At 46.4% G+C, this 20,427-nt stretch overlaps 1 long non-coding RNA gene across 1 annotated transcript; it reads right to left on the bottom strand.

The window, feature by feature from the left end:
* Positions 1-1,291: 1,291 nt before the first annotated feature.
* Positions 1,292-10,839, bottom strand: LOC121136181. The gene is made up of 3 exons (XR_005873296.1): positions 10,580-10,839; positions 6,466-6,665; positions 1,292-1,471 (listed from the first exon to the last, which is right to left on the bottom strand). It is a non-coding gene; the product is annotated as an uncharacterized LOC121136181 (long non-coding RNA).
* Between the last annotated feature and the right edge of the window lie 9,588 nt (positions 10,840-20,427).

Here is a 20,427-nt window from a genome sequence, read left to right as displayed (position 1 = left end):
CATTCATTTTATAAAATCTGGTACTCTAGAGAACACTGACTAATACAGAGAAGTAGGCTGCTCTTCAGAGCCTGGAAAATAGGCCAAAAGATGCAGTAGAAAAGCATATTGGCTGCTTCTGTGTCATGGCGATTTCAATACCACAGCGAGTTCTCAGAACTGGAAGAGTCCAGTGGGGTTCCTGGAAGGAGAAGCAGACCCCAAGAGTCTCTAAACCCTCGGACTTCCAGTGCACTGTGTTCCAAAGAGCTCATACACATATTAGAAGGGCAGTGTTCTTGAGATGTAACTGGTGCAAACACGCTACGTAGTTGAGGAAGGCCTTGAACTTCTGGCCTTCCTGCTTCAGCCCCCCCCACAGTGATGGCAATGCACCTTGTCCTGTGTATCAGTCCCTGTTATTGCTGTGAAGAGACACTATGACCACAGCTTCTCTTGGGTTTGCTCATAGTTTCAGAGGCTTAGCCATCATCACAGCGAGGAGCTCGGCTTTGGGCAAAGCAGGCAGACATGGCGCTGGAGAAGTAGCTGAGGTCTACATCCTGATCCAAAGGCAGAGAAACCTCAAAGTCCACCCCACATGACACACTTCCTCCAACAAGGCCACACCTTCTAGTCCTAGTTGTTTCAAATGTCACTACCTATAACTAAGGACTCAAATACATGAGCCTATGGGGGTCATGATCTTTTCTGGTTTCGCCTCCTGGCATTTTTTTCTCTTTTATTGAAAATAGATTCTTTTTTCATGTAATGTATCCTGATTATGGTTTCCCCTCCCTCTATTCCTCCCAGTTCCTCCCCACTTTCTCTCTCATCCAGATCTACCTCCTTTCTGTCTCTCATTAGAAAAGAACAGGCTTGCTGGGTGGTGGTGCATGCCTTTAATTCTGGCACTCAAGAGGTAGAGGCCCACACAGATCTCTCTGAGTTTGAGGCCAGCCTGGTCTTGAAAAACAAAACCAAAAGAAAGAAAGAAGGAAAAGAATAGGTTTCTAAGAGATAACCACAAAACATAATAAAATAAAATATAGTAAGATAAAACAGAAATCGTCACATCAAAGTTGCACAAGGCAAACCAACAGAAGGCAAAGAACCCCAAGAGCAGGCACAAGAATCAGAGACCCCACTTATCCACCCGTCCAGGAGTCCCATAAGAACACAGAGGGCCTGGTGCAGACCCGGGCGTGCCCTGCGTTTGCCGCTGCCATCTCTGTGAGCTCATACGATCCTCGCTCAGCTGATTCAGAGTTCCCCTGGTGCCCTCCATCCCCTCTGGCTCTTACCTCTTTCTTCCTGCCTCCTCTTTTTTTTGGGGGGTTGTAAGTTCTGAGGGGAGGGATTTGACGGAGACTTCCCATTTAGAGCTGTGTGTTCCAAGGACTCTCTGTGTGATGTCTGGCATGGTCTCTGTATTGTCCCATCAGCTGCAGGAGGAAGCTTCTCTGATGGTGGCTGAGCAAGGCACCGATCCCTGAGTGACCAGAGCACCATTAGGAATCATTTCATTTTTAGACCAGTAGCATTTGGTTTTTACCCTAGGTCTCTGGGTTATCTAGTCTCTCTCTCTGGTCACCCAAGTAGTATTGATTTGGGTTCCATCTTACAGACATCAGACATTGCTGAGTCACCCCACAAGCTTTGTGTTGTTACCATAGCTCTAGCGTATTTTGGAGGCAGTGCACCATTATAGATAAAGGGTTTGTGACTGGCTTGGTGGCGCTTACATTTCTCTCTTGGTAGCCTGCAGAGTAACTTCCCACATCAAAGACACTAGAACGTAGGGGTGAAGGTTCTAGGTAGGCACTGGCTCCCCCACTCCATTTTCAGTGAGTTGTGTGGGCGCAGTCTTCAGCAAGGGGACCTTGCTGTCACTTTGTGGAGAGCAACCTATTGTTGGGGGATTTCCTTGGGACCTCTTTAGTTCAATTGGATGTAACTCAGTACCAGAAGTTTCATTTGGTGACAAGAGATGGCCAGTTGGGACTCTGTTGCCCCCATTATTTGGAGACTACATTAGGATCACCTTTATATATCTTAAGATGTTTCCACTGCGCCCCTCAAATTTCCTTCAATTCTAGATGTTTCTCCTTTTCTTCCCTCCCTCAATCCTGTTTCCTCTCTCTCTCCCTACCTGATCCTCCTCTTTCCATCCACCCCCTGCACCTAGTTTACCTTAGAATCTATTTTATGGGGGCCGTTCTTATTCAAACCTATTTATGGAGTTTTGAGAAACCCAGAGCATTTATATGCTAGCTATGTGTTCCACCAACTGAAGTCTATCCCTAACTCTATAAAGACCATTGTTTTTTAAGAAAGTGGTGGGGAGCCGGGCGTTGGTGGCGCACGCCTTTAATCCCAGCACTCAGGAGGCAGAGGCAGGCGGATCTCTGTAAGTTCGAGGCCAGCCTGGTCTACAAGAGCTAGTTCCAGGACAGCTTCCAAAGCCATAGAGAAACCCTGTCTCGAAAAACCAAAAAAAAAAAAGTGGTGGGGAGGAGGAAGATGGCTTAGTCAGTATAGTACCTGCAATCATAATGGCCTGAATTTGGATACTTAGCATGCACATAAAAAGTAGGGCATGGAACGCACATCTTTTGTTTTTGCTGTTGTTGTTTTGAGACAGGGTTTCTCTGTATTGTTTTGGAGGCTGTCCTGGAACTCACTCTGTAGACCAGGTTGGCCTCAAACTCACAGAGATCTGCCTGTCTCTGCCCCCTGAGTGCTGGAATTAAAGGCGTGCACCCCCACTGCCCAGTTGGAGTGCATGTCTTTAATCCCAGCACTGAGGGGGAGTGGAAGACCAGGAGATTCACCAGCTAGCCTCGTCCAATGGATGAGTTCCAGGTTCACTGAGAGACCCTGTCTCAAAATATAAGGTGGAGAGCAGTGAAGGAAGACATCTGAAATAGAACACTGGCCTCCACATGCACCCCACTCATGTGGACCCCAACATACTTGTACATATACCTGCATAGACTCACAGGGACATGTGCATAGCGCACACACATATATATGAAAGGGAAGTCACTGTTTGTGAGGATATGGAGACACTGGAATCTTCTGCACCACTGTGGAAAGCAGTTTTAAAACCCTCAAAAATTAGCTGATGGATTAGTTGACAATTAGTTAGTTTAGAGACAGGATCTCATGAGTGCTGGGTTAGCCTGGAACTTGCTGTGTAGCTGAGACTGTTCTGGAATTTGTGATCCTCCTGTCTGTACCTTCAAAGTGCTGGCATTGCGGGCATAATCACACCCGGTTTACAAGCTGTTGGGATATTTGGTGTTGGGCATCCTTGCTAGGCAACACTCTACCGTCTAAGCTACATCCCCAGTTCTCTTTCTAACTTAAGTGCAGTTCTCTTCAACTTTTACAAGGACACAGAATGAAGTGACAGGAAGAGCAGCTGGGCCCAGATCTTTTTCCAGCTGTGTTCCCAGCCAAGCGTGGTGGCACACACTTCTAATTCCAGCATGCAGGCAACAGAGGCAGGGGGATTGCTGCAAGTCTGAGACTAGTTTGGTAGCCTGGTTCCATAGTGAGATCCTGAAACAACACCTCACTTCCCACTCCCCACACACAGACAGACAGACAGACAGACAGACAGACAGACAGACACACACACACACACACACACACACACACACACACACACACACACTCAAACCATGTTTCCACCATAACTTTTGAGCCATAGTACCAAATTCTGGGGCACTGTGTTTGATCATCAGATTTAGGTCAAAAATGAGTCAAGCATTGGTAGGACTGACTCACTGTGGTGTCTGTCAGCTTTAAAGGAAGACAGGAAGCCTCAGAGCGCAAGTGTGGGCCGACCTCTGTGGAGTGGCTGAAGATCCTAGAAATACCCCATCACATGGCCTTTGAGGGGCAAACATGGCATTCACGTGCCTGCTTAAGAAATAGCCATGTAAGTCAGACTGCCAACCCCCATGCCTTTTCTCCACACTCCACTTTATTTCTGTTTGTTTGTAAAAACAGGGACTCTGGCCAGACTGTCGTCAAACTCTATGTGTAGCTGAGGGGGCTTTTAATTTCTGACCATCCTGCCTCCATTTCCCAAGTGCTGGGTTGTAGGTATAGGTCATGATATCCAGTTTAGGAGATGCTGGTGGTTAAAGTCTGGGTTTCCTGGTTACTGGGCATGAACCCTGCCAACCAAGTTACATTCCAGCCCTCAGCCTTGTCCCTTATTGTGTGTGTGTGTTGTCTGCCTGTCTCTTTAGCTAACTTGTGTGTGTCTGTCTTTGTGTCTGTCTGTGTATCTGTGTGTGTGTCTGTCTGTCTGTCTTTGTGTCTGTCTGTGAATGTGTGTGTGTATGTGTGTGTGTATGTCTGTCTGTCAGGATCTCACTATGGAACCAGGCTACCAAACTAGTCTCAGACTTGCAGCAATCCCCCTGCCTCTGTTGCCTGCATGCTGGAATTAGAAGTGTGTGCCACCACGCTTGGCTGGGAACACAGTTGGAAAAAGATCTGGGCCCTAGCTGCTCTTCCTGTCACTTCATTCTGTGTCCTTGTAAAAGTTGAAGAGAACTGCACTTAAGTTAGAAAGAGAACTGGGGATGTAGCTTAGACGGTAGAGTGTTGCCTAGCAAGGATGCCCAACACCAAATATCCCAACAGCTTGTAAACCGGGTGTGATTATGCCCGCAATGCCAGCACTTTGAAGGTACAGACAGGAGGATCACAAATTCCAGAACAGTCTCAGCTACACAGCAAGTTCCAGGCTAACCCAGCACTCATGAGATCCTGTCTCTAAACTAACTAATTGTCAACTAATCCATCAGCTAAGTCAGAAAGACTTGGTTTCAAATTCTGAGTCACCTCTTGCTGGCTGTGCAACCGTGGTCAAATCCTTAAATCTGCTGGCTCTTGTTTTCTCCTCTATAAACCAGAGCTGCAGAACTCCCTAGCACTGTGTGGAATTTGATTGCACACGAAGGAAGAGCTTCTTGTCATTGTACCTGCATGAAGAAAAAGTCTGAGACTGAAGTTATTTATTTCATTTTGCTGTGCTTCAGTCTGAACTCCTGGGCTCAACCTTGTCAGGGAAGTGCTGTACTACTGAGATCTTCACAATCTAGTCACTAATTTTTCTATATTTGTTTTATTTTGAAGTTACGTGTGTTGCGTGTGGTCTGATGGGGGCATGTGTGCATGAGTCCAGATACTCATGGAGGCCAGAAGAGGGTGTGAGAGCTCCTGGAGCTGGAGTTACAGGTGGCTGTGAGCCTCCTGGTGTGGCTTCTGGGAACTGAACTCTGGGAGAGCAGTACAAGCTCTTTTTTTTTTTTTTTTTTTTTTTTTTTTTTGGTTTTTACGAGACAGGGTTTCTCTGTATTGTTTTGGAGGCTATCGGTCTAGCCCAGCCTCGAACTCACAAAGATCCGCCTGCCTCTGCCTCCCGAGTGCTGGGACTAAAGGTGTGCGCCACCACCGCCCGGCGCAGTACAAGCTCTTTGCTGCTGAGCCGCCCGTCTCTCTGGCCCCAGGATTGTTATTATTACAGATGGGTATCCGGCGTCTGAGATGACTGGGATCAGAAGAGTTTGGGACTGGGGTTGGGAGATGTAGCTTAGTTGGTAGAGGGCTTGCCTGGAATGTATGAGGCCAAGTTTAATCCCTAGCATGTTAGTTTGTGCCCGCAATCCCAGAGCCCTAGGAGGTAGAAGATCAGGAGTTCGAGGTCATTTCTTAGTGCATAGCTCATTTAAGGCCTTCCTGGGCTACAGAAGAACCTATCTTAAATAGATTCTTTTACACTTTTAATTTAAAAAAATGCTGCTGGGCAGTGGTGGTACACACCTTTAATTCCAGCACTCGGGAGGCAGAGACAGAAGGAACTCTGTGAGTTCAAGGCCAGCCTGGTCTACAGAGTGAGTTCCAGGACAGCCAAAGCTACACAGAGAAACCATGTCTCGGAAAACATAAATAAATAAATAAATAAATAAATAAATAAATAAATAAATAAATAAGGGTTGTGTGCCCACACACAATGTTTTGGGAATGGGACCCAAGTCTAAACATAATTTTTTTGAGATAGGGTTTCATTTAGTCCTGGAACTCACTGTGTAAACAAGGTGTGAACCTGGAGCTCACAAAGATCTGTCTGCCTGCTCCCCAGGAGCGGTGACAAAAGGCATGGCTACTTCTATGTCTCATGTGTACTCTATCCCTGTAGTCTGGAGGAAACTAGGCAATGTTTTTAATGTACCTGTGTCTTGGGTGTGGCACTGACTCCTGTACCACTCCATTTACCACCAGAAATTTTGACTCTGTTCTGCATTCTCTGGTTTACTAACTGTGTGACAATTTTTTCAACAAATTTTATTATCACTTGTAGAATGGGGTTGATTATACAGGGTTTTAAATGGTCAGTGAAATTATATGTGGAAATGCTCTATAGCTGGACAAGGGGTGTACTTTAATTAGCAGAGATCTCACCTGGCATGCATGAATCCCTCTGGCTCAGTCCCCAGCTCAACATAAAAATAATCAAGGCTGGGGCTGGAGACATGACTCAGTGGTTAGGATCACTAGCTGTTCTTTATTCCAAAGGACCCAAGTTCAATTTCCAGTACCCACACAGTGGCTCAAAACGTTCATCTGTAATGGGATCTAAAGCCATCTTCTGTTCTGCAGACCTACAGAAAGACAGAGCATGCATATACACAAATAAATAAATCTAAAAAAAAATAACCATGATGATGCGTGCCTGCAATCCCAGCACTTAGGAGGTAGGGGCAGGAAGAGCAGGAGTTCAAGGGCACCCTTGGCTGCAAAGCTAGCGTGAGTACATGCGTCCTGTCTCTAGGTAAGCACGGGAGGGAAGGAAACAAGCACAAATTAGTGAAATGTTCCAAGTTCACAGTTCAAAGCAGCACCGGGGCAGAATTGTCTTTGGTGTTAAGATGTCTATTGGAAGAGTTACTGATAAGAAAGACAGACAGACAGACAGACAAACAGACACATGGCAGTTACTTTGGGAAGAGGCTAGGCCCACATAATGGAATGGCAGTCTGTTATTACAGCTTTCACAGGAAGTGGGGAGTGGAAAAGAGGTTGGAATCTTTCTGGTTTGGGCCCTTGGTCGGTCATTGCTATAGGTTAGCAGGGAGTAGTGAGTTAAAGACCACCAGGATAGCCGGGCGGTGGTGGCACACGCCTTTAATCCCAGCACTTGGGGGGGGGCAGAGGCAGGCGGATATCTGTGAGTTCGAGGCTGGGCTGGTCCGACAGCCTCCAAAACAATACAGAGAAACCCTGTCTCGTTAAAAAAAAAAAAAAAAAGACCACCAGGTGAAAGATAATGTCTCCCCTGGCTGGCCATTACTGGAACACAATCTGGTTGGGAAGACCACAATCTGGAGAAACAAGTTGCTTTAATTCTGGAAATCAAATTGCTGTAGTTTCTGTAACTGTCTCAATCCAACCAAAACAGAGGCACTTTACAAAATGGTGTCGCCCTGGCTAACTCTTATGCTCGGCATCAGTAACAAGGGTGTGGCTGGGTTAAGCAGGCCAAGGCTGTCAAGATGGGAAGCAAGACTGGGATGGAGGTAGCGACGCTGGTCAAGCTCAAGGTCGGGAGTAGCGTTGGAGTTCTTCCTGAGAACAGAGGACTCTGGGGAGGAAGGTCACGCAGGGGTGAGATCAGACTTTGCTCTGGGGTAGAAATTCAAACTGAGATGCAGTACCATCTGGCCCTTGAGGCGGGATAGCACTTCCACGCAGTGACTCAGAAGCAGCTGTCTTCTTCCCTTAGAGCTCTAATCCAGTATTCTTGGTTAGAAGAAAAGAACATAGAATTTAACACATGTCAAGAGATTTTTAAAAGACCAGCGCCTTCAAAGAACAGTTCCTCTACCCCTCTCCTTCATTCGCTGTCCCTACGCTATCAGTAACTCAGCCAAACTTACTGTCAGCATCCTGCACAGACCTGGGCCTTATAGCTTTGACCATCCCTCTATCATCCATCAACCATCATCCACTCATCCATATGTGCATCCAATTTACGCACTCTGTTATGTCTGAGAGCTCAGCAGTGAAAGAGAGAATATTGTTTATCCTCCTGGCGCGTCCATCTGCTTTTGTATGTATTTGTGGGAGTAATGGTAAACTTTAAAGTCAGTTTAAGAGACAAAAGCTGTGAAATTAAGCCATGTGTGGTGAAACATGCCTGTAATCCTTGCACTAGGAAGATGGAAATGGGAGAATCAGGAGTTCAAGGTCATCCTTGGCCACATAGAGTTTTCAAGCCAGCCTGGCTACATGGAACCTTGACTAAAAACGAACAAACAAACAAACAAACAACAAACAAAGCAGCCAGGCAGTGGTGGAGGCAGAGGCAGGTAAATATCACAGTTTGAGGCCAGCTTGGTCTACAGAGTGAGTTCCAGGACAGTCAGGGCTACACAGAGAAACCCTGTCTTGGAAAATCAAAACCAAAACAAACAAACAAAAAAACAGTAACACACAAAAAAAGGAATAGAAAATTATTCCTTTTGTTTTCAAGATTATTTTTAAATCCCTTAACACACTAGGACAGCTGAACATGGTGGTGTATACCAGTAATCCCTACACTAGGGCAGCTGAGCCAGGAGGATAAAGAGCTTAAGGCAAACCTGGGCTACGTGAGTCCATGCAGAACTAAAAGAAAGAAAACTGATTTCTCTTTATACATTGGGTATGGTTCTCAAGTAGTGGATGTCAAGACCTGCATTTAGTAGTGACGCATGTAGACTTAACAGTGTGGTTGCAGAGCAGTCTGAGACTCCGAGATTAAATCATTCAGAATACAGGACTAGAGAAGAAGCAACCAGCATCATTTGGAATAATAGGACATGTTATCCTGTAAGATGCAGGATAGAAAGTGACAGCGGGAGTCATGGTCTTATCAAGTAACCTACGCATACATTTGAGCCATCGGTCACAGCTTCGAGCACTAGAGTGATGAAACAGAATCCAGAGGGAACTGGGGAGACAGCATGACAACATGGAGGGCTCTTATTTTGTCTAACATGGCAATTCTCAGCTCCTGTTAATTGTCAAGTGGAATTGAGCCCAGGGTCTTAAACGTGCCAGGCAAAATCTCTAACCTTGAGCTAACATCCCTGACCATTTTTAACTCTTTTTTCTTTTTTTGTAATCAGTGGGTCTTGTTAAGTTGCCCATGCTGCACCCTAGCTTGCAACCCTCCTGCTTCAGCTTCCTAAATGCTGACAGGACAAGCATGCACCACCATGCCTGGATCTTCCGTGTTGTACCAGATGTTAACGCCAGCTTCCTCTGACCTTTGGAGCCTACACTTTACGGCTGCACCACACAATGGTCTTCCTTCTTCTCTTACATAGAATCAACCACCAGCCAAAGACTGATATGGCTTTTTGTTGTTGTTGTTGGTGGTGTGTGTGTGTGTGTGTGTGTGTGTGTGTGTGTGTGTGTGTGTGTGTGTGTGTGTACAACTCACTGGAGCCTTCTACAGTGTGGGTCCTGGGGATCAAACTCAGATTGCCAAGCTTGGTGGAAAATGTCTTTACCTACTGAGTCACCTCACCAGCTCAAACCCTGAAATTTTTTTAAATCAAAATTTCCTAGTTAAGATGGGCAGTGGCTCACACACTTGGGAGGTAGAGGTACATGGATCCCTGTGAGCTCGAGGCCAGCCTGGTCTACAGAGCAAGTTCCAGGACAGCCAGAACTACACAGAGACCCTGTCTCAAAAAAACAGAACAACAACAACAAAAAACTAGTTAGAAAGTGTTCATGTTGGCCATGCATGGTTTCACATGCCTTTTACCCCAGCATTTGGGAGGCTAAGGTTCAAGGATTGAAAGGAACTCAAGCTAACTGGACTACATGGTGAGCTCTGTGACAGCCTGAGACACACATTGTGAGACTCTGTTTCAGAAACACAAACACATTGCACATCAGCAAAGCAGTTTGCATGGGTCATCAGTTTGGGATTCAGATCTAAACAAAAACACTGGCCCCACTCTGGAAAAGGAACATGTGTACTACATGTACAATTTGTACCATGTGTTCCATGTATACCACATGTACCTTGTGTACTATATGTACCATGTATACATGTGTATCATGTGTTCCATGTGTGCCATGTGTTCCATGTGTACCATGCGTTCCATGTGTACCACGTGTACCACATGTACCTTGTGTACCAGAGGAAAGTGTTGAAGCTGTATGAGCATCTTCTGCGGTTGAGACTCATGCTACCTGGAAATGGCTGCTTGACGAGGAGACTGAGGGGACTGAGCATGAAGCTGTCTGCTAGAATGCAGTTCCTACCTATGACCCTCAGCCTAGCCTCAGCAGCCACCCTTCCTACCTGAGTAAGTCGTATGAAGTCCCTTGGGAAATCTCAGGCACAGAGGCCCACAGGGAGGTACCCAAGCAGTTGCATGCCAAACTGGTTCCGTGGCTACTGTGACATGCCAGGGCCAGCTGGCTGCTGGGTCTTCAGGACTTTCCTGGTACCCATGCCAGCACCCCCACCAAGGCCACAGCAGCTGCTCTTCTACATGCTCTCAGCAAAGCTTACCTGGCCTCTCAGCATAGAAGGAGGACTGGAGAGCAAGACGGAGGAGATGGCAGGAGGAGCAGCAGGGCCCCTTCTCTGGCGCCTCCGGCCAAGCCAGCTTTCTAAGCTGTAGAGGTAGTCATCCAGTTCACCACACAAGTGCTGACAGAAGGCACTGTCATCAGAGGCCTGCAAAAGGAAAGGCAGACCAGACCCTGGAGGGTACAGGGCTGCACCTGGCTGGGATGCCCAGACAGGCCTGTGGGTGACAGGGCCACACATGATGTCCAAGCCCAGGCTCCAACAGCGTTTGCAAAGCTTGTGCTATTTTAGGTTCCTTTGTCATTGCTGCAGGCAAACTGGACTGGAGGAGTCTGATTAAAAGGGAAAGAACCAGTTTAGTAGAGTTGGGGTGTGGAGTGGTGTCCCTCGAGTCTGCGTGGAAGCACCAAGGAGAAGCTGCCCGGGTCAAGGCTTTTGGGCCCAGGCCTGGATTGGGATTTCAGCACCTACTTCACAGCATCTGTCAGATAAAAAAAAATCCAGGAGGAGATTTAGAATCAGGGTGCAGAGGCTGTAAGTCCTGCACCATGATTAATCATGTCAATAATGACACCTTGTTGCAGATGTGCTTTGTAACTGTACAGGGTGCGTTCATAGACATTATCTCATTTGATCCCTGCTGCAGCTGAGGATCTATTATTCATCCATCTGACAAATGAAGAACCTTAGGCTCACCAAAGTGAGTGAAGGTCTTAGAAAGCGGTGAGAATGGGGCCTGGATCGAGTTCTGAGCAACCCAGAACTGCAAATCTAGAGATCTTTGCAGGAAAGCGAGGATGAGGGCAGGCTGTCTGCTGGTGCTCAAGAGACACAGGGTTTCATGAGACTTCATCCTTAAGGCTGGGCCCAGCACAGCTTATTGGTGGCCTGGTCGGTCAGTACAGGGACAGCACAGCATGGCTGTCTCCTCTCTGGGTTGATGGGTAGGAAGGGGTTTTCTCTTCCCCTCATGCCTCCCCCCTGAGTCAGCTCTCTGGCATTGCCCTGGCATGTCCCGGGCCCCACGCCCAGGCAGTGAGGAGGTGCTGGCAGATTGCCCTGGGAATGATGCCGTCTCAACTCAAGCCAAATCTTAATTACGACCCCCTTCCCAGAGGCAGCCCAACAATAGCTGCATTGGGAGTTGCAGGCACTAGGTTAGTCTCCACTACCTCTTGAGCCTCCTTCTACAGATGTCCCTGGCTATAGACACGCCCTCACCATACAGCTGCACCCCACGAGGGGATGCAGAGACCGAATCCATTTTATAGACTTTGGCTGAACCAGGTTCCTACCTCAGGGCTCTGCTTGGGTTTCTGGTCACATCCAAATAGCTAGGGAGGGAGTTGCTTTTGGACAGAAAGAGAGGAACAAGAGCCAAGACTCCAGTCCGAAGCTGCCTCAGCTGTTTCTGGGGCTCTGACTCAGAAGTGCTTCTCTGGAATGGTGAGCACATGGTCCTCAGAGTCCCTTGTCCAAGCTCAGGAGAGTGACCAGCTAAGCAGGGAGAAATGTAACCCTTCTCTGTCACCTCTGAGAACACCCTTGCAGAGAAACCACCACGGAGTTGAAGGTTCGTCTTGGAAGTCCCCACAGGGAAGGAGGGAAGGGGAGAAGGGAGGAACGAAGGAATGAAGGAGCCTTTCTGATCCCAGAGATCTGTCCCTAGCAATGACTGTAGCAACCAGTCTCTGCTTAGAAAATTGCTGTGTTAAATGGCAGTTGGTCTCTTCCACCTGTCTCCCTAGCTCTGTCCTAACCACTTTATTTACCTCATGCCCCAGAGATACACACACTTGATAAATACAGTGACAGATGATCTGGGGGAGAGGAACAGGGGGTAAGCCGGGTTAGGAATGTAGCTCAGCGGTAGCACACTTGCCCTGCATGTATGTGGCCCTGGGCTCAAACCCAGCACTGCAATAAGGAATAATAGTGCATCGAAACGCATAGAAACCAGTGAGAAGAAAGGCAGAGTTGGCTACACCCCAAACATCCAGAAAGTGTGTGCTTCCTTTCCCAAGCAAGTCACCCAAGCTGCAATGAGGCGGCCTGGTGCTTTCTTAGCCCAGGGTCCATTACAACCCAGATGCTTCCAACCCCCCAGGAGGCCCAGGGAATCCCTTCACTTCCAGAGCAGCACGTGGGCTGCACCAATTCTCCAACTGTAGGCAGATACTTTTCATTGTCTCTGGATTTTATTTTGTGTCCCTAAAGCCTGATGTCCCATAAAATAATCCACAGTGAGAACCAGCTCTGGAACAGAAATCATGTCAGCAGCTTATCGCACAACGTAGTAATTAGACGGTCGCCTGCGCTCCCTGCTAGATCCTAAGAGCTGGTGATGTGGGGTGCAGAGAGAGTTTGGATTGTTCACCAGCTAGTCTCATTCTAGCACGCTGCAGGTACTAGAATGCATGTGTTGGCAGATCCTCAAAAGAGACTAGTGAATTTTGATTGACAGAGGGGCAACTAGAAGCTGCCAGTACATTCTTGATGCCGTTGGTGGTTTTGGTTCTGTAGCCTGTTCCAGATTCAAGCATATGAATGGAAGAAATTGAAGCTGGAGATGTCTCTAGACTCTTCCAGTGTTGGAGTCTAGGAGAGATTCAGCGTTGTCAATGACTCTTGAGGGTGGGTGGTCAGCTGAGTAATTCTTTGGGCCTCTCTAAATTCAGTCATAAGGCGACCTCTAGTGGACGACGGAATCACCATGCTTTCAGAAAGGAGAGGCAGGGGTCTCTGTGTCATCCATTCTTGGACAAGGATACAGAGCAGAAAAAAAAATCACACCACTACCAAGACAAGGGGACCCTATCAGAACAATAGGCCTCCATTGGACGGATCAGTTATACCAAGACAAGAGGACCCTATCAGAACAATAGGCCTCCATTGGACGGATCAGTTATACCAAGACAAGGGGACCCTATCAGAACAATAGTTCTCCACTGGACGGATCAGTTATACCAAGACAAGGGGACCCTATCAGAACAATAGTTCTCCACTGGACGGATCAGTTATACCAAGACAAGGAGACCCTATCAGAACAATAGTTCTCCATTGGACGGATCAGTTATACCAAGACAAGGGGACCCTATCAGAACAATAGTTCTCCATTGGACGGATCAGTTATACCAAGACAAGGGGACCCTATCAGAACAATAGTTCTCCACTGGACGGATCAGTTATTCAGAGGCTTGCGTCGTGTACATTGTGCTCTGTTGAAAGCTGTGAGGAGAGAGGGAGACGGCGGAGTGGGGCAAGGACTTTGCCCCTAAGGGACCCTGTGATCACAATGAGAGAGAGAGAAAAAGATTTTTCATTGCCTGTGTTTGAGGCAGGAGCTTGCTAAGTAAGCCTTGCTGGTTTGAAATACCCAGAAATCCTCCTGCCTCAGTCTTCCAAGTGCTGGGATAAAAGGAAGAGCCAACACATCTGGTCATCATCAAACAAACAAACAAACAAGCAAGCAAGGATACACAAAAACCCACAAAAATAAACAAATAAGAGCAGTTTTTATTTTTTGTTTTGTTTTTTTTTCCAGATAGGACTTCTCAGTGTAGCTTTAGAGCCTTTCCTGGAACTCCATTAACTTGATCTGTAGACCAGGCTGGTCTTGAACTCAGAGATCCGCCTGTCTCTGCCTCCCGAGTGCTGGGATTAAAGGTGTGTGCCACCACTGACCCACTATGACAGCTGTTTTTGTTGTTTTATTATTTTATTTTTTATGAGCATTGGTGTTTTGCCATGGGTGTTGGGTCCCTTGGAGCTGAAATTACGACAGTTTTGAGCTGCCATGTAGGTACTGGGAATTGAACCCAGGTCCTCGGGAAGAGCAGTCAGCACTCTTAACTACTGAGTCATCTCTCCAGTCCCATGACAGCAGTTTTTAAGTAAGCCTACAAACCAGACACAGTGGGTCACTTTTGTATTCTTAGCACTTGAGAAGCCTTTAATCCCAGCACTGGAGAAGACAGAGGCAGGTGGATCTCTGAGTTCCAGGTCAGCCTGGTCTACAGCATGAGTTCCCGGACAGCCAAGGCTATTACACAGAGAAACCCTGTCTTGAAAAAAAGAAGAAGAAGAAGAAGAAGAAGAAGAAGAAGAAGAAGAAGAAGAAGAAGAAGAAGAAGAAGAAGAAGAAGAAGAAGAAGAAAGAAAGAAAGATCAAGAATGCTTTCTGTGCCTCAAGGCTTGGGGTTTTTGTTTGTTTGCATTTTTGTCTGATTGGTTTGGTTTTTTGAAACGGGTCCTCAGTAGCATAGGCTGGCCTCAAACTGGATATTGCTTTGTAGTCAGGGCTGGCCTCAAACACTTCACCATCCTGCTCCAGCCTTCTAAGTGTTGTAACTATAGACTAGGGTGACCAGTTTACCCATGCCTTATGTTCCTCATCTCAAAATGGATATAATAAAACTCAATTTGTCAAGTTGCCACAAAGACTAAGATAAAATTTAAGAAAAATGTAAATACATATATACAGAAACAAAATTCATTGAAAATAATGAAACACTGCTAACAACAACAAATCACAAACAAACAAATAAAAAACCTCCACTACAGGTCATCGAGATGGTGAAGTGCTTGCTATGCAAACCTAATGACCTCAGTCCAATCCCTAGAACCTACGTAAAGTGGAAAGAGAGAATTCGCTCCACAGAGTTGTCCTGTGACACACCATGGCACACACATGCCCCTCACTAATAATGAAATGTAAAATACTTCATTAAAAATACAGCTAACTGGGACAGGACAGTGGTGGTACTCACCTTTAATCCCAGCTCTTGGGAGGCAGAGGCAGGCGGATCTCTGTGAGTTTGAGGCCAGCCTGATCTGCAGACTGAGTTTCAGGACAGCCTCCAAAACAATACAGAGAAACCCTGTCTCGAAAAACAAAACAACAACAAAAACAATTAATTGGATATGGTAGCTCACATCTGCAATCCTAGCTCTTAGAAGACAGAAACAGGAGAGTTGCCTCAAGTTCAAAGCCAGCCTGAACTTCAGAGTGAGAACCTGTCTCAAACAGACAAACAAACAAAAAAGAAAAGAAAAGGAAAGTGATTTAAAACACAGCAATACTTTTTAGTTTAAAAAGGTTTTATTTTGTGTGTATGGGTGTTTTACCTGACCATGTAGCTGTGTGCCATGTGTGCCTAATGCCTGAAGAGGGTCTTGGATCCCTTGGATCTTGAATTAGAGACAATTGTGAGCTTCCATGTGGTTGCTGGGAATTAAACCCAGGACCTCTGGAAGAGCAGCCAGTGCTCTTAATCACTGAGCCATCTCTCCAGTCTCAAAATAGAAAAAAAAAAAAAAAGAGGGACTGAAATAGATGATGAGGCAGTGAGTAGAAAATATAAGAATTAAGTAATTCGTGCTCATTACATAAGGTTATAAAGCTTGGGGTTTTTTGCTTGTTTTTTGTTTTTCGAGACAGGGTTTCTCTGTATTGTTTTGGAGGCTGTCCTGGAACTCGCTCTGTAGATCAGGCTGGCCTCGAACTCACAGAGATCCACCTGCCTCTGCCTCCCAAGTCCTGGGATTAAAGGTGTGCGCCACCACTGCCCAGCTTAGCCTAAGATGATTTTTAAATTTATGCCCCTCCTACCTCCACACCCCAAGTGATGGGGTTGCAGACCTATGCTACCTTCCCCAACTTTAAAGTCATCTCTAACCATAGTGACACAAAGCTCAGGAAGCCTAACAGACATGCCGGAGGTAACACAGCTGTAAGTGATGGCACCAGGATTAAAAACAGCTCTGCTGAGCTGGAGAGGTTGCTTGGAGGGTAAGAACATGGCTGCTCTTCAGAGGTCCTGAGTTCAATTCCCAGCAACTACATGGTGGCTTACAGCCATCTTGAGATCTGGTGCCCTCTTCTGGTGTGCAGGCACACATGCAGACAGAACACTGCACATTAATAGACAAATCTTTTTTTTAATTATTTTATTTATTGCATATACAGTCTTCTGCCTGCATGCCAGTGGAGGGCACCAGATTTCATTATGGATGGCTGTGAGCCATCATGTGGTTGTGGGGAATTGAACTCAGGACCTCTGGAAGAACAGTCAGTGCTCTTAACCACTGAGCCATCTCTCCAGCCCATAATAAACAAATCTTAAAAAAAAAAACAAAAACAAAAACCTCTGCCCCTGATCCAGATAACGGATGAGTCAAAGTTGATTCAACAATTCTGGCATGATTAGTCTACTACTAATCATGTCAATGGCCGGCCCAGGGGAACTGGAGAAAACTAGTTGAGAGTGGCAAGGGGTCCCGGTGTGCTGCTCAGGCCTCTAACCCCAGCATCTGGAGGTAAGAGGGTCACCTGGAGCTCAAGACCATCCTGGACTGCAAGTTGTAGGCCAGCCATGGCTCCAGAGACTGCCTCAAGAAAAATAAAGCAAGATCTGGGTGGTGGTGGCACATGCCTTTAATCCCAGCACTTGGGAGGCAAGTGAGTTTGAGGCCAGCCTGGTCTACAGAGCTAGTTCCAAGACAACCAGAGCTGTTATAGGAGAAATCCTGTCTCAAAAAAAAAAAAGAGCAATCAGGAAAAGAATGGAAAAGCAGATAGTAATTAATAGTAACTGACAGAAAAAGAATGACAAAGGGGAATAGCTAATAATATGTATTGACATTTTCAGTACCTACATCAGTCAGCTCGCAACCCTTGTAATTCCAGTTAAAGGGGGATCAAACATCCTTGACTTCTTCCAGTATCAGTACTCACTGGCACACACACACACACACACACACACACACACACACACACACAGAGACAGAGAGAGAGAGTTTAAAAGTAATAAAAAAATCTTTAAAAAGAATTTTTGAACCTTATCAGTTTAACTTCATATATACTAATAATACTAATAATTTACTGCTCCTAAAACTCTGATTAGCAAGGAGAAATCAATTAAAGAAACATATTGTACAAGTTGACTATAATTGGCAACAATGTATTATGTTCTTGAACTCTGTTACAAGAATAGATTTCTGGGCTGGGGGATGGTGGTGCACACCTTTAATACCAGCACTCAGAAGGCAGAGGCAGGCAAATCTCAATGAGTTTGAGGCTAACCTGGTCTACAAAGTGAGTTCCAAGACAGCCAGGACTGTTACACAGAGAAACCCTCTGGTGAAAAACCATTAAAAAAGTGTAGATTGTAAGTCTTCTCATGACAAAAAGAAACAAATAGGCATGTGAAGTAATATATATGCTAACTCAATTAAGGTATTTCAAAATGTATAGGTATTTCAAAACAACACATATGAGATAAATATGTGTAATATTACTTGTCAATAAATTACTTTTTTGGGGGGCCATCTCTAAATAGGGTCTCCCTGTATAGCCCTGGTACCATGGAACTCACTTTGTAAACCAAGCTGGCCTCAGACTTACAGAGGTCCACCTGCCTCTCTCTTTTAAGTCCTGGGACTAAAGTGTGCCATGCAATGCCCAACCAAGACATTAATCTTAAAGAAATCATATGAGGTATCATTGTTATCCCTATTTTGCAGATGAGAAAACTGCAAATAAGTTATAAAGCTAGAGGCAGCCTGGAATTGTCTTCAGCATGTGTGTATGTGTGTAGATTGAACACAGAACCTCATACCTGCTAGACTAGTAGTCTATGCCTGTGCTATAGCCCTGTTCTGTTTTTGTTTACTTTTTGTTATGAGACAGGTCTCACTAAGTTGCCCTGGCTGGCCTTGAACACATGTAGCCCAGGGAAGTCTTGAACTTGAGGTTCTTCTGTTTTGCCTCCTGAGTAGCTAGGACCACATGTCTGCACCACTAGGCCTTGTCCATCATGTATATTGCCTCTGAATTTGATTAATTTGGATTTAGAGCTTGTTGAATTTGAGTGAATATAAGATATTCAAGTGGAAATGTCTAGTGGGCAACATGGTGGTCCAGGCCTGGAATCCAGGTGCCTCGGGACCTTCCTTGGAGTCCAGAAAATTGGACGACTCACCTATGAGCCTGCTGAAAGCCAGATAACTTTGTTTTCCAAGACAGGGTTTCTCTGTGTAACAGCCCTGGCTGTCCTGGAACTCGCTCTGTAGACCAGGCTGGACTGGAACCCACAGAGATCCACCAGCCTCTACCTCCTGAGCGCTGGGATTAAAGGTGGGTGCCACCACTGCCCGGCCACCAGATACCATTTACATCCAGATGTGTAGCTTTGTTCTCCCTGCCATGTAGTTCATCTGACCACCCAGTTTTGCAAGCATTGCAAGCCCTCGGTCTGTCAGGACCTGGTTCACACTGTCTTTTCTACGGGCAATGTCCCCTCAGCTCTGCCTCTAACAGCTAAACATCCTTCTTTTCCTTCCACCTCTGCCCACTTCAGGTCTTCTCTGTTTGTCCCAAAGTGCCCAAGCGCTTATCCTTTATATTTAGTCTAGCTATTACTAAGCTCTTGCTACACCCCAGGTAGTTGAGTTAAACACAGATGCTGCCATCATGAGTCTTACAGTCACAGAAACATGTATAAGGCTGTACTTGAGACAAGAACTCTGAAGAAGTGCTGGGTGGTACTTTGGGGGCTGTCACTCCAGAGATCTGGTCTCGTCAAATGGTCAGGACCATAGCTGCTGCTTGAAGGAAGCAATGCTTGAGCAGGGATCTCTACCTGGAAGACAAGCACAGGGTGCTGTGTGGATAGAACCATTGTAGGCAGATGTTCCCCAAAGACCCGGAGGATGCTTGTGGTACCACTTTTCCTGTATCCTGTTTGTTATCGTAATTTTCATCCTGCTTCCGGTAAGTGCATTTTCTTTAGGGGGGGTCTACTTCCAAGCCATTTTTCTGTCTTCTATAGTAGTTAGATTTGGGGGGAGGTTGAGGCAGGGTTTCTCTGTGTAGCTTTGTAGAGCAGGCTGACCTCGAACGCACAGAGATCCTCCTGCCTCTGCCTCCCGAGCGCTGGGATTAAAGGTGTGCGCCACCGCTGCCCGGCTTTACAGTAGTTAGATTTAAAGCTTGACAAAAGCAGGGGGACAATTGTCAGCGGACTGAGGGGATCCATGTACCAGTTCAGAGAACTTAGCGTGTCACCCCAGAACCACCGGAGCACAGCAGTATTATCGGTTACCCACATCCACCACCCTCTTTTGTGGTGGCCAAGTAACAGCATCACTCCTGGCTTCAGGCCTTGGTGAAGGAATCTTCTCCTGTTGTGCTGGGTTTCAGGTCTTGTGTGTGGGTGAGCATGAAAACAGTCTGCCCTGTGGACTCCCTGTGCGCCTCAGACTGGGGGCTCAGAAGGAGACGCACAGGTGGTAAGAGGGTAGTGACGTTTAATTAGGGCCTGTGGGTCCTTTACCCCACCTCCTCCCTCTTACCCACTCTGCACCAAAGTCGTCCTCTACCCCTGAAACCGACTGACAGCTTTGTTCTGTTTTTGTTTTTACGGACAGGGTTTCTCTGTGTAGCCCTGGCCATCCTGGAACTCACTCCGTACTCACAGAGGTCCACCTGTCTCTGCCTCTCAAGTGCTGGGATTAAAGGCATGCGCCACTGCCACCCAGCCCAGACTGACAGCTTTTTAAAAACGCTTTTTTTTTTTCAAGAAAGGGTTTCCCTGTGTAAGAGCTCTAACTGTCCTGGAACTCTCTCTGTAGACCAGGCTGGCCGCGAATGCACAGAAATCCATCTGCCTGTGTCTTTTGAGTGCTGGGAGTAATGGTGAACTCCACCACTGCCCAGCTAGTCTTTAAAAATACTTCTTATTTGTATATATGTGTGTGTGCCTATATGAGTTTATGTGCAGCGTGTGCGTGCAGCGCCCCGGAAGCCAAAGCACACTGAACCCCTT

The sequence above is a fragment of the Mesocricetus auratus genome, unplaced genomic scaffold (assembly GCF_017639785.1).
Source record: "Mesocricetus auratus isolate SY011 unplaced genomic scaffold, BCM_Maur_2.0 Super-Scaffold_100053, whole genome shotgun sequence".
Lineage (NCBI taxonomy): Eukaryota > Metazoa > Chordata > Mammalia > Rodentia > Cricetidae > Mesocricetus > Mesocricetus auratus.
The sequence above is the reverse complement of the archived record's forward strand: the minus strand, read 5'-3'. Positions and strand labels throughout refer to the sequence as shown.